The 12,921-nt window shown below is 37.5% G+C and overlaps 1 protein-coding gene across 1 annotated transcript in view; it reads right to left on the bottom strand.

Moving 5' to 3' along the window:
- The window catches only part of LOC118577265 (ATP-binding cassette sub-family A member 3-like), a 141,816-nt gene that overhangs the window by 44,478 nt on the left and 84,417 nt on the right, over positions 1-12,921 (bottom strand). The window lies entirely within an intron of this gene.

Below are 12,921 nucleotides of genomic sequence, written 5' to 3'. Positions count from 1 at the left end.
TCCTTCTCCCAGAAACTGTCATTTACAAATAACTTCTTGGTTAGGAGTGAGATTTTTGTGCTCATTTTATGTGCAGGGATTTTGTCTGGCTTAAACTTGGGAAGGTCTTATGCATGCTGCCATAGTCTGTATGAGTTCACATGTAAATCAGCTCTCTTGTATCTGGAAGACACTGTTTCTCTGGAGTCATCCATCACGGCTGGTTCTTACAATCTTTCCAAAACCTCCTCTTCTGAATAGATCCCTGAATCTTGAGGGGAAGGCTTTGGGGAAGACATCTCATTTAGGCCTGAGTGTTCCAAAGTCTCTCATTCTCTGTGCTGTCCAACTGTAGCTTTGGGTTATTTACCATCTATTGCAAGAAGCTGTTTGATGAAGGCTGAGTGAGGCATTGATCTATTGGTATAGAAATATGCCATTTGGAAGCATTTTACTATTATGTTCATTTATCAGAACAATGGTACTAGGCTTCCCCTTAGGGCCCGTGTCCTATGTAGTCACATGTTTTTGGTCACTTTAGCAGTGTCAGGTATGGGTTCCATCTCATGAAATGGGCCTTAGATCCAATCAAAATGTGGTTGATTACTCCTGTGACATTTGTGCCACTATTGCATCAGTGAGTATACCTTGCAGTCAGGTTGCTGTTATACCTTGCAGGATTTGTGGCTTGGTGAAGCTTCCAGATGGGCACCAGCTTGATTCCTCCACTTAGGTTCAATGACATAAATGGTGTCTTCAACAACAGGGGTTTTTATCCAGTTTTGGATAGTAACAAACAACATTAGCAAAAGCCTGAAGTGCTTTGGGGAAAGGGCTGTGGGACCCCTTTGGCTAATGACTTAGCAAGATACAACCCATTTCTGGTAGTGGTGTTTTATTTGTAGCAAAAAATGTCTAGCTGGAGCACTGTCTCCCCCATAATATGGTAATTCTATTTAAATTTCTTTAATATGTATACATTTTAGGTTTTTATGATAGATGATTTCCATAGATGTTTTCTAAAGACCTCTATTAATTTCCCTTCCCTATAACCCCTCCTTTATCCTGTCCTTCCATGCCTTTCCCCATTTAATTCTAGTCTAGTTTCCCCTTTATCACTTGGCAATTCTATATTCTATTTCCACTATATTCCACTTACTTGGAAGATCCTCTCCTCTTCTCTCTCTTTCTAGCTACCTAGCCTCTGTGGGTATTCTAGATAAAACATACATATCTTAAATGCTGACATCCACATAGAAGAGCAAATATGAAATGTTTGTCTTTCTGGGTCTTGAGCTATGTCCCTTGGGATGATGTTTCTAGTTACACCCATTTACATACAAATTTCATAATTTTATTTTAACAGTTGAATAATTCCATTGTGTAAATGTATCACATTTTTTACTATCCATTCATTAGCTGATGGACACCTAGGTCATTTCCAAGTTCTGGCTATTATGAATAGAGCAGTAATGAACATAGATGAGTAAATATGTCTGCAGTAAGATAGAGAGTCCTTTGGGTATATGCCCAAGAGTAGTACAGTTGGATCTTGTGGTAGATCTATTTTCAGAGTTTTGAGAATCCTCCACACTGATTTCCATAGTGGCTGTACCCATTTCCACTCTCACCAGGAATGGATATGTGTTCCCCTTCCCCCTCAATCTTGCCAGCATATGCTGTCATTTGACTTATTCACCTTGGTCTTTTTGACTATGATAAGATGAAATCTTAAAGTAGTTTTAATTTGCATTTTCCTCTGTCTAAGAATTTTTAACATTTCTAAAGTATTTCCTAGTCATTTGTATTTTGTCTTTAGAGAACTCTTTTTAGTTCTATACTCCATCTTTAAAATTGAGTTGTTTTCATAATCAGGATTTTTTTCTTTGTATCTATTAGATAGTGACTGTAACTGTTCTTTTGCCATCTATAGGCTTCCTCTGTGCTTGAATGATGGTGTCATTTGCTGTAAAGAAGCCTTTTAGCTTCACAAGCTTCCATTTATTAATTGTTGTTCTTAATGCCTGCACAATAGGGGTCCTGATCAGAAAATCCTTTCCTGTGTTGATGAATTAAAATGTGTTCTGTATTTTGTCTTCTATCAGATTTAGGATATCTTTTTCTGAGGTCTCTGGTCCATTTGGAACAGAGTTTTGTGCAGGGTGTTAGATCCATTTTCATTCTTCTACATGCATCTACCTAGTTTAACTAGCATCATTTGTTGAAGTTGCTGTCTCTTCTCCAGTGTGTATTTCTGGCTTGTCAAAAATCAGGTGTCCACAGGTTTGGGGGGGGGGGTTATACCAAGATCTTTAGTTCTATTCCATTGGCAAATCTGTCTGTTTTTATGCCAATGCCATGCTGTTCTTAATTATTATAGCTCTATAGTACAACTTAAAATTTGGAGTGTTGATACTTACAGCAGTTCTTTTATTATTCAATATTGTGTTAGTTATCCTGAGTTTTTGCATTTCCATATGCAGTTTAAGATTTTTTTTCAGCTTATGTGAATAATTGTAGTAGGATTTTTCTGTAGATGGCTTTTGTTAGGATGGCCATTTTCACAATATTACTTTACTGGTCTGTGAGAATGAAAGAGCTTTCCATCTTCTAGTGTCTTTTTCAATTTCTTTCTTCAGTGTCTGAAAGTTTTGTATTATACAAATCTATCACTTGCTTGCTTAGTTATTCCAATATGTTTTTGAAGCTGTTGTGAAAGGCATTGTTTCTTTTTAATTATGTCTGTTATTTGCATAAAGGAAGGCTACTGACTTTTGTATATTAATTTTATGTCCTGTTACCTAGTTGAAAGTGCTTATCAGATGTAGAAGTTTCCTGGTATACAATCAGATCATCTGCAAATTAGGATACTTTAAATTTTTCCTTTCTTATTTCTATCCTTGAACTCCTTAAGTTCTTATTGTTCTAGCTATTTTTTAAAGATTATATTTATTTTATTTTTGCCTGCATGTATGTCTGTGTGAGTTCCAAAACCCCTGGGAATTGGAGTTACAGACAGTTGTGAGCTGTCAATTGGTGCTGGGAATTGAACCCAGGTCCTCTGGAAGAGCAGCCAGTGCTCTTAACCACTCAAGCATCTCTTCAGCCCTGTTTGCAAGTATTTTATTGAGAAATTTTGCATGTATGTTCATAAGGAAAATGTCTGTAATTCTTTTTCTTTGTTGGGTCTTTATATGGTTTGGATATCTATTAGAATAACTGTGGCCTTGGAAAACAACTGGGCAATATTCCTCCTGTTTCTATTTTGTGGAATAATTTGAGTAGTATTGGCATGAACTCCTCTTTGAAAGTCTAGTAGGATTCTGCCCTAAAACCATCTTCCCCTGGGCTTTTTTGGTTGGAAGACTTTTATTTATTTATTTTATATTCTTCTCTCATACAATACATACTGACCAGTCTCCTCTCCCTCCACTCTTCCCAGTTCCTGTCCCTCCCACCTGCCCTGTCCCCTTCAGAAAAGAGCAGGACTCCCAGGGATGTCAACTGAATATGGCATAACAAGTTACAATAAGACTACCACAAACCCTCACATCAGGGCTCAGGGATGCAACTCAATAGGAGGAAAAGGGTCCCAAGAGTAGGAAAAGAGATAGCGACACCTCTACTCCTACTCTTAGGAGTCCCACAAAAACACCAAACTAACAACCATAACATATTTGCAGAGGACCTAGTGCAGACCCATACAGGTTTTGTGACTGCCCCTTCAGTCCCTGTGAGCCCCTATGAGCCCTGTTTAGTTAATTCTGTGGGCTGTGTTCTCCTGGTGTACACTGGCTCCAAGTTCTTCCTTGATTGGGAGTCTTCTAATTACTGCTTCTGATTCGTTGTGGAGTATAGGTTTATTTAAATTGCTTATCTGATCTTGATTTAACTTTGGTAAGTGGCTATGTATTGAGACAACTATTCATTTCTTTCAGATTTTCCAATTTGGTGGAGTATAGGTTTTTAAAGTACATTTTTTTATGAGTCTCTGGATTTCCTTAGGGTCTAGTGTTATGTCTCCCTTTACATATCCAATCTTCCTAATTTGGATATTATCTCTCTGCCTTTTTGTTAACTTGGATAAGATTTTTGGCAATCTTATTGGTTTTCTCAAAGAACCAACTTGTTGATTCATTGACTCTTTGTACGTTGTTTCTACTTTATTGATTTCAGCCCTAGGTTTAATTATTTCTACTCTTTTGGGTATAATTTCTTCACTTGGTTTTAGACTTTTTGGGTGTGTTATTAAGTTACTAGCACGATGTAAGCGAATCAATGAGAGTCTGTTAAAAGGGTATGAAGGCTTTATTAAGATATAAAATGGGGAGAAAATGCACTCATGGATACAGAACAAAGTAAACAGCTGCCATGGTCCTCCGTTTGGCATGGGGGGTGGGGATGGTGAATCGGACCAGCCAATTTCTGACCACCACAAAAGAGCAAGCACACCGTCATATAACCCACCAAGAGGCCATAGCCTAAGGCCTCTGGGTACTCCAAAGCTATTGGTGGAACAAATACCCACAACATTTCGCCTTTTTGTCTAAATAAGAAGGTTTGAAACCTAATGCAAAATTATGTACAATAAGAATGATTATCAAATATTGTCCAGGACAAAGGATATTAACATAAACAAAAATGAAACTACAACCAAGAACAACATCAAGCAAGAAACACATACTAAATGTCCAGACCATTGGTAAATGGCAAACTACAGAGATTACTCCAATAGCTGCTATCCCGAAGAATCTGAATCTAGTACCTTAGTTCTTAGCTAGGAATACAAGAGGAATGTAACTGTAACCATCTAAAAAAAGAAATGCTGTGGGATGGTTTTTCTGTATGCTATGATTTGTATTGCTCCCAATGCTTAACAAATAAAGCCGCTTTGGCCTATGGTAAGGCAGGATAAGAGCCAGGCAGGATATCCAAGTAGAGATAAAGAGAGAAGAAGGGTAGAGTCAGGGCAGATACCATCTAGCCATCCAAGCAGTAAGATGACAACAGACCGGTAATGCCACAGCCATGTGGCAAAATATAGATTAATAGAATTGGGTTAATTTAAGATGTAAGAGCTAGCTAGCAAGAAACCTGAGCCATAGACCAAACAGTTTGTAATTAATATTAACCCTCTGGGTGATTATTTTATAAGTGGCTGTGGGACCATGGGACTGAGCAGGACAGAGAAAAGGCTCTGGCTACAGCACAAGATTTCTCCAAATTTTTTTATGTAGGCACTTAATGTGAGGAACTTGCCTCTTAGAACTGCTTTGTGTCCCATAAATTTGGGTATTGTGCTGAATAATTTTATGTCAACTTTGACACAAGCTAAAGTCCTCTGAGAAGAGGGAACCTCAATCGAGAAATGTCTCCATAAGATCGAGCTGTAGGTGATTTTCTTAATTACTGATTGATGTGAGAGGGCCCAGCCCATTGTGAGTTGTGCTGTCCCTGGGCTGGTGGTCCTAGGTTCAATCTGAAAGCAGGCTGGGCATGTGGAGCAAGCCAGTAAGTAGCTCTCCTCCATGGCATCTGCATCAGCTCCTGCCTCCAGGTTCCTGCCCTGTGAATTCCTGCCCTCACTACTTTTGATGACAAACTGTGATATGGAACTCTGAGCAAAAGAAATCCTTTCCTCCTCAAGTTGCTTTTGGTCATTATGTTTCATCACAGCAGTACTAAGACAGGTATATTGTGTGTTCTTTCATTTGATTCTAGAAAGTTTTTAGTTTCTCTATAATTTCTGTCCTGACCCATTTTCTTCAGTTGTGAGTTGTTCAGTTTCCATGAGTTTATGAGCTTTCTGTTGTTTCTGTTGTTGATATCCAGTTTTTCTATAGTAAATATAACACTTTGCATTTCCAATAGAAATGCACAAGAGTTCCAGCATGCCACCATGTCCCACCATGATGTTAATGGACTGATCCTCTGAACTGTGAGCTTCCTCAATTAAATCTTCTCCTTTGTAAGAGTTGCTGTGGTCATGGTGTCTCTACAGCAATAGAAACCCTAACTAACACAGAAGTTGGTACAAGGCACTGACTGGTGTATTGCTGTGACAGGCCTGACCATGCTTTTGTTTGAAGAAATATGGACTTTGGGACTGTGGATTAGAAAAGCAGTACACTGCTTTAAGATGGGTTTAATGGGCCATTCTAGTAGAAACATAGAAGACAGTTATTTGAATTATGAGGGGCTGGCTCAAAACAAAAGCATGGTCAGACCTATCACAGTAATACCCCAGTGCCTGGTATCAACTTCTGTATTAGTTAGAGTTTCTATTGCTGTGAAGAGACACCATGACAACAGCAACTCTTTAAAAGGAAAAACATTTAATTTGGCCGACTTACAGTTTCAGAGGTATATTCCATTATCATCATGGTAGGAAGCATGACAGTGTGCAGGCAGACATGTTGCTGGAGAAGGAGCTGAGAGGTCTACATCTTGATACCCAGGCAGCAGAAGGAAACTGTATCACATTGGGTATAGCTTGAGCATGTAAGACCACAAAGCCAGCTCCCACAGCAGTACACTTCCTCAACAAAGCAACATCTCCTAATAGTGCCACTTGTTATAGGCCAAGCATTCAAATACATGAATCTATGGGGGTCATTCTTATGTAAACCAGCACATGGGGATTGTATTAAATGTGTAGACTGATTTTTTTTTTTTTTTTTGGTAGGATGGCCACTGTCACTATATTAATCTTGGTGATGCATGAGAACAGATCTTTCCATCTTCTGATCTCTTCTTCAATTTATTTATTTCTTCAATGCTTTAAAGTTTTTTTAATTATAAAAGCATTTCACTTGGTTAGTTAGAGTTATCCCAAGATATCTTATTTATTTATTTTAGGCCATTGTGAAAGACACCGTTTTTCTGCTTTCTCAATTTGTTTGAAATTTGTACATAGAAAGGCTACTGATTTTTTCTGTGTATTATTTTTGTATCCTGCTGTGGGGTTCTCTGCAACCTTCACAGACAGCTGGGAGATGAGTAGCAGAGGCAAGAAGGCAGTTCAGTTCAATACAACTTAGTAGAGGGAATTGCTTCAAACTTTGGGAGTCTGACCTCGAGGGTTTATTTTAGGCTTATTTAAGCACAGCACAGTTTGGAGAAAATTATTCTGGTGATGCTTAATTCAATCCCATCTGTACAACAAAGCATACAGAAACCTTGAGGAATAAAGTAATTAAAATACTAGTTAGACATGACTACACTGAAGCTCTTTGTAAAGTTGAAGAAGATAGGTTCTATAGATCAACAGAGAAAAACAGGTTTATGATTGATTGAGAAAATTTATAATGAGGGTCTGGAAGAGGGTCCAGTGATGGAAAAGTCTCTATGCACACAGACAACACAAAGTCACCAGGCTAGAAAGAATGTCCACCCCAGCCTTCTGGGAAGAAAGGCAGGTTTTGCATTCCTTTGAACCAGCCTATGTGTTCCCCTAGTAAATGTTTGTGACACAAAGACCTCATGCTCCTACATCCTACTTCTTTTCTGAAAGTGCTTATCAGCTGTAGAATTTCTAGTGGAGTTTTTGGGGTCATTAGTGTATATAATCATATCATCTGGGAAATAAAGATACTTTGACTTCTTCCTTTTCTCTGTGTATCTTTGATCTCCCTTCAGTTGTCTTACTACTGTACTTAAGATTTCAAGCACTATACTGAGCAGGATTGGAGAGAGTGAACACCTTTGACTTGTTTCTGACTTTAGTGGACATGCTGAATTTCTCTCCTTCTAGGTTGATGTTCGCTGTGGAATTACTGTAAAATGCTTTTTATTATGTTGAGGTATATCCCTTATATCCCTTGTTTCTCTAAGACTTTAATCATGAAGGGGTATTGGATTTTGTCAGAAGCTTTTTTCTGCATCTAATAAGATGATCATGCATTTTTGTCTTTCAGCTTATGTGGTGAGTATTTATCAGTTTACCTATGTTGAACCATCCCTGCATCTCTGGGATGAAGCAAACTTAATCATAGTGAATAGTATTCTTGGATTTGGTTTACAATTATTTTATTGAGAAATTGTCCATCCATGTCCATGATAGATATTGGTCTATAATTTTATGTTTTTTGGTTTTGTGTAGTTTGGGTAAGAGTAGTTTCTATAAATAGTTAGGAAATATTCCTTCAGTTTTTTTTTGTGGAATAATGTGAGTAGTAGTGGTGTTAATTCTTCTTTGAAGGTCAGGTAGAATTCTGCACTGAATCCATCTGGGCCTGAGCTTCTTTTGGTTGGGAGGCATTTATATATGGTTTCTATTTCCCTAGGGGTTCTGGGTTTTTAAAATGATTATTTGCTCTTCATTTAACTTGGGAAGGTCGTATATATAAAAAAATTAATCCACTTAAATTTTCCAGTTTGGTGAGTATAGATTTTAAAAGTATGTCCTTCTGATTCTCTGAATTTTGTCTATAATAGCCTTCCTTATTTCATTGATAATTTAATTTGTATCTTTTTTCTTCATCTTTTAGTTAATTTGAATAATGGTTTGTCAATCTTTTTTAATTTTCTCAAAGAACCAACTCTTAATTTCACTGATTCTTTATATTTTCATTGTTGCTTTTATGACATTGATTTCAACCTTTAGCTTGATTATTTCTTCCCAGACAATTTTTTGAAGGGTGTTATTTCTTCTTGTTGTTATAGAGTTTTAAGGCATGATGCTGTTATAAATATGAAACCTCTGCAATTTCTTGATGTAGAAAATTAGTGCTAAGAACTTGCCTCTGAGATCTGCCTTCATTGTGCCCAATAGGTTTGAGTATGTTCTATTTTCAATTTCATCCAGTTCTAAAAAAGTCTTTAATTACCATTTTGACCTTTTTTTCTTTCAGTAATGCTTGTTCAGATTCCCAGCAGTTTGTACACTTTCTGTTGTTGATATCCACTTTTAGTTCATGGTGGTCAGATAGGGTGCAGGATGTAATTTCAATTTTCCTATATCTGTTGAGACTTGCTTTGTGCCTAAGTATGTGGTCAATTTTGGAGAAAGTTCCAAAAAGGTGAAAGATAAATTCTTTTGTGTTTGGGTGAAATGTTTTATAGATAGCTAGTAGGTCCACTTGATTTATAACATTATTTAACTTCAGTATTTCTGTTTAATTTTTGCCTGAATGACCTGTATATTGGTGAAAGCTGGGTATTGAAGTCACCCATTGTCACCATGTGAGGGTCAATATGTGATTTTAGTTGTGCTACCATTACTTTTATGAACTTGGGTGCCTTTGTGTTTGGAATTGCAATGTCCTCTTGGTGGGGTTTTCTTTTGGTGAGTACATAGTGTCCTTCCCTACCTCTTATGATTAGTTTTGGTTTGAAGTCTATTTGTCAAATATTAAAGTAGCTACACATGCTTGCTTTTTGGATACATTTGGTCGAATAGCTTTTTCCATTCCTCTACACTGAGGTGATATCTATCCTTGATGGTAATATGTGTTTTTTTGATGTAGCAGAAAGATGGACCCTGTTTTCTAATCCAATCTGTTAGTCTGTGTCTTTTTATTGATGAATTGAGACCATTAATATTGTTGTCATTGAGCAGTGTTTCTGATTTTTTTTTTGTTGTTGTTATTGTGTGGGGGTTCCCCCCATTTGATTTACTGTTCTGGGATTATTTATTTCTTGTGTCTTCTAGGGTATGGTTTACCTCTTCAGACTGAAGTTTTTCTTCTAGTTCCTTCTGTAGATTTCGATTGGTAGATAGATAATGTTTAAATTTTATTTTATTATGGGCTTTTCTATTTATCTGTCCATTGTGAGTCATAGTATTGCAGGGTAGAGTAGTCTAGCTGGCATCTGTGGTCTTTAGTACTTACAGAACATCCTTACAGGCCCTTCTGCCTTTTAGAGACCCCACTTAGAAGTCAGGTATAATTCTAATGGCCTGCATTTATATTTTACATGGTTTTCTCCTTCTGCAACTTTTAATATTCTTTCTTTGTTCTGTACATTTAGTATTTTGATTATTTGTATTACGGGCAATTCTCTTCTGGCCCTGCCTATTCTGTATGTTCCTTGTACCTTGACAGATACCTCCTTCTTTAGACTGGGGAAATTTTCATCTATTATTTTGCTAAAAATATTTTCTGTGTCCTGGACCTGGGTTTCTTCTTCCTCTATCCCTTTTTCATATATTTGTTCTTTTCATAGTTTTCCATATTTCCTTAATGTTTTGTGCCTGAATTATTTTAATTTTAATGTTTTATTTACTGAGGTATCCATTTTTTTCTACCTTGTTTTTTTTTAACACATGGGATTTTCTCTTTCATGTCTTGTAATCTTCTGATGAGGCTTACATCAGAGGGTTTTGTTCAACTTCCTAAATATTTCATGTCCTGTTTTATTTCAGTTAAGGGTTTCTTCATTGGTTCTAGTTCTAATTTCATGTCTTCAACTGTTTTCATGGTCTTCAGTAAGGTATTTATTCATATTCTTTTTTAATGTCATTGAACATATTCATACTTGCTATTCTGAAGTCTTTGTGTTGTGTTTCACCTATATTGTATTTCTCAGGGCTTACTTTAGGAAGGTTATTGGGTTCTGGTGGAAGCATATTATCTTGGCTGTTCATGATTTTGGTTTTTCACTGGAGTACAGCCATCTGGAGCTATGACTGAAGTGTTCCGAGGTGATGTCTGGTCTTGTATTGTTGGATGGATGTTCTGTTCTCTGGTTACTGTTGCCGCTCGTTAGATCCTAGGCAAGTGGAATGGCGATGGGGTCTCTGGTAGAGTGTTTCTACAGGTTGTCAAGTGGCAGATAGGAATGGAGATGGGATAATAAAAAGCAGTGAGGGGGCTGTGAGAAAGAGCTATGAGGATTCTGCCCACAGCAGGAGTTGTGTGGTGGGAGGAACTCTTACACATAGGCTACAGTGGGACAAAGAATGTGTGGAGAGTTAAGGACAAAAGTGTTAAGGGGATCTATGGTTTGTACCAAGAGGTGGAATCTCCAGTAAATGGAATTGGGTGTGAGGAGGGCTCTGTAAGCACATTGCTAAAGGACTGCAGGTGAGCCTTGAGAGCTTGTAATGGAGGAAAAGAAGACAAATCTCTTGAGTCTCAGCCTGGTGTGGCCACTTGTGTGTGTGGGGTCTCTGGTAGAAAGTGTTTCTGGGTGTTGGTGGCTGACACAGGGAATGGAGATGAGCTAGAAGAAAAGGCTGAGAAGGTCTGAGGGAAAGAACTAAGTTGGGTCATAACAAGAGGAATACCATCAAGAGAATGGAGGTAGGGTGGAGGAGGTACACCTGTAAGCACGCTGCTCATGACTGTAGTGAGACTGGAGGGATTGTGATGCAGGGTGGATAGAACAGTGGGAACTGCAGACCTGAGCCCCAGCCCAGTGTCTGAATCTTCTTTTGTTTTTTGCAAAATAGAATTTCAATATTGTTTTGCTCTGTAGGAATTTCTAGTTAACAGTTGTAAAATGTTAGTAGACCATTTCTTACTCTACTGCTTATCACAAGGAGATGGGAAGGAAGAGGGGTTTACTTTGTCAAATTTCTTTGTACTATAACTTATTATTTGACATAAATTCCTTTGTTAATCTAATAAGACCATCAGTTTATTTTCTAAGCAAGATGGAGACTACAGTCACTTGACAACAGATTATTCACCTATGGTTTCTGTGGGAAAGTTCTGAAGTAGTGGAGTTAAAAACTGGCTAATGGCTACAAAAGGCTTAGATATCCAGGAGAGAATAATATATATAGTCTTTGTTTTTGTTTTTGTTTTTGTTTTTTTTTGCTAATTTGTACAGTAGTGACATCAAGGATTCTAGAAAATAATTTTATCAGGAAGACTTATGGCTTGTTTCTATTGCTGTGACAGACACCATGACTAAAACAACTTAAGGGGAAATGGTTTATTTCACCTTACAGGTTATAGTTCATCACCCTGTGAAACTAAAGTAGGAACTAAAGGCAGGAGCTTGAGGCAGAAACCATGGAGAAATGCTGCTTGTTGGCTCATTCTGTCTGTTCCAGGCTCAGGATTAGCCTATTTTAGTACAGAGTCCAGGGCCACCTGCATGGGATGAGGACCTCCCACAGGGTCGGGCCTCCCACAGCCATCACCAATCAAGACAGTCTCTCACAGATACGGCCACAGGGTGATCCGATCCAGGCACCCCTCAGTCAAGGTTCTCTCTTCTCAGGGAACTCTAGACTGTGTCAAAGTGACAGAAAAAACTAACTAGTACAACTTAGTATGTCCTTAACAAAGGTGACATCAAATCCCAAAGTTCTTCCCTTGAACAGGCCAAACTCTATCTCCAGATAATACCATTTGCTTTGGTTGTTGCTTCTAATTTTACTCAGTTCAGTATGACGCTTTTCCCTGTGGTAATTCTTCAATGTGCTCAGGCCATGTTTTTGTCTTTTGAATCTTGTCACTAGAATCTCTAGTTTTCACCTATATTTAAGACCTAATATATGTTGCTGAAGATCATTGTGCAAAAATATCATTTTGGTAATGTCACTAGTTGATTTGTTTATAAGGGAAATATTGATCTTCCAAAACAAACTTGAAATGTTCCCTTCTCTAATTTTTCCAGGAAAAAATTGTATATAATTGGTAATTTAAAAACAGTCTTTAAGTGTTGGGTACATTTCATACTTAAAAACATTTGGCTCTGAAGTTTTCTTTGTGAATTCACTTTTCTTAATATAGGTTCTTACTATGCTTGCCTCAAATTTATGGGGTCATGTAACCTTACTGCCTCAGCTTTGCACTACAAAAGCAGACACAAGATGTCTGTCTTGTGGTAAGATTTAAATTTTTTAAAAATTCAAACTTTGTTGTAAAGAACTTTCAAAAAACAAAACAAAACAAAACAAGTACATACCAAAATTAACCAGACAGAAAGTCTACCGTTTTCAGTGAACTTCTATAGTTATGGTCTTTCAAAGTTTTCTTTCTTCTT

The sequence above is a fragment of the Onychomys torridus genome, chromosome 1 (genome assembly GCF_903995425.1).
Source record: "Onychomys torridus chromosome 1, mOncTor1.1, whole genome shotgun sequence".
NCBI lineage: Eukaryota > Metazoa > Chordata > Mammalia > Rodentia > Cricetidae > Onychomys > Onychomys torridus.
The sequence above is the reverse complement of the archived record's forward strand: the minus strand, read 5'-3'. Positions and strand labels throughout refer to the sequence as shown.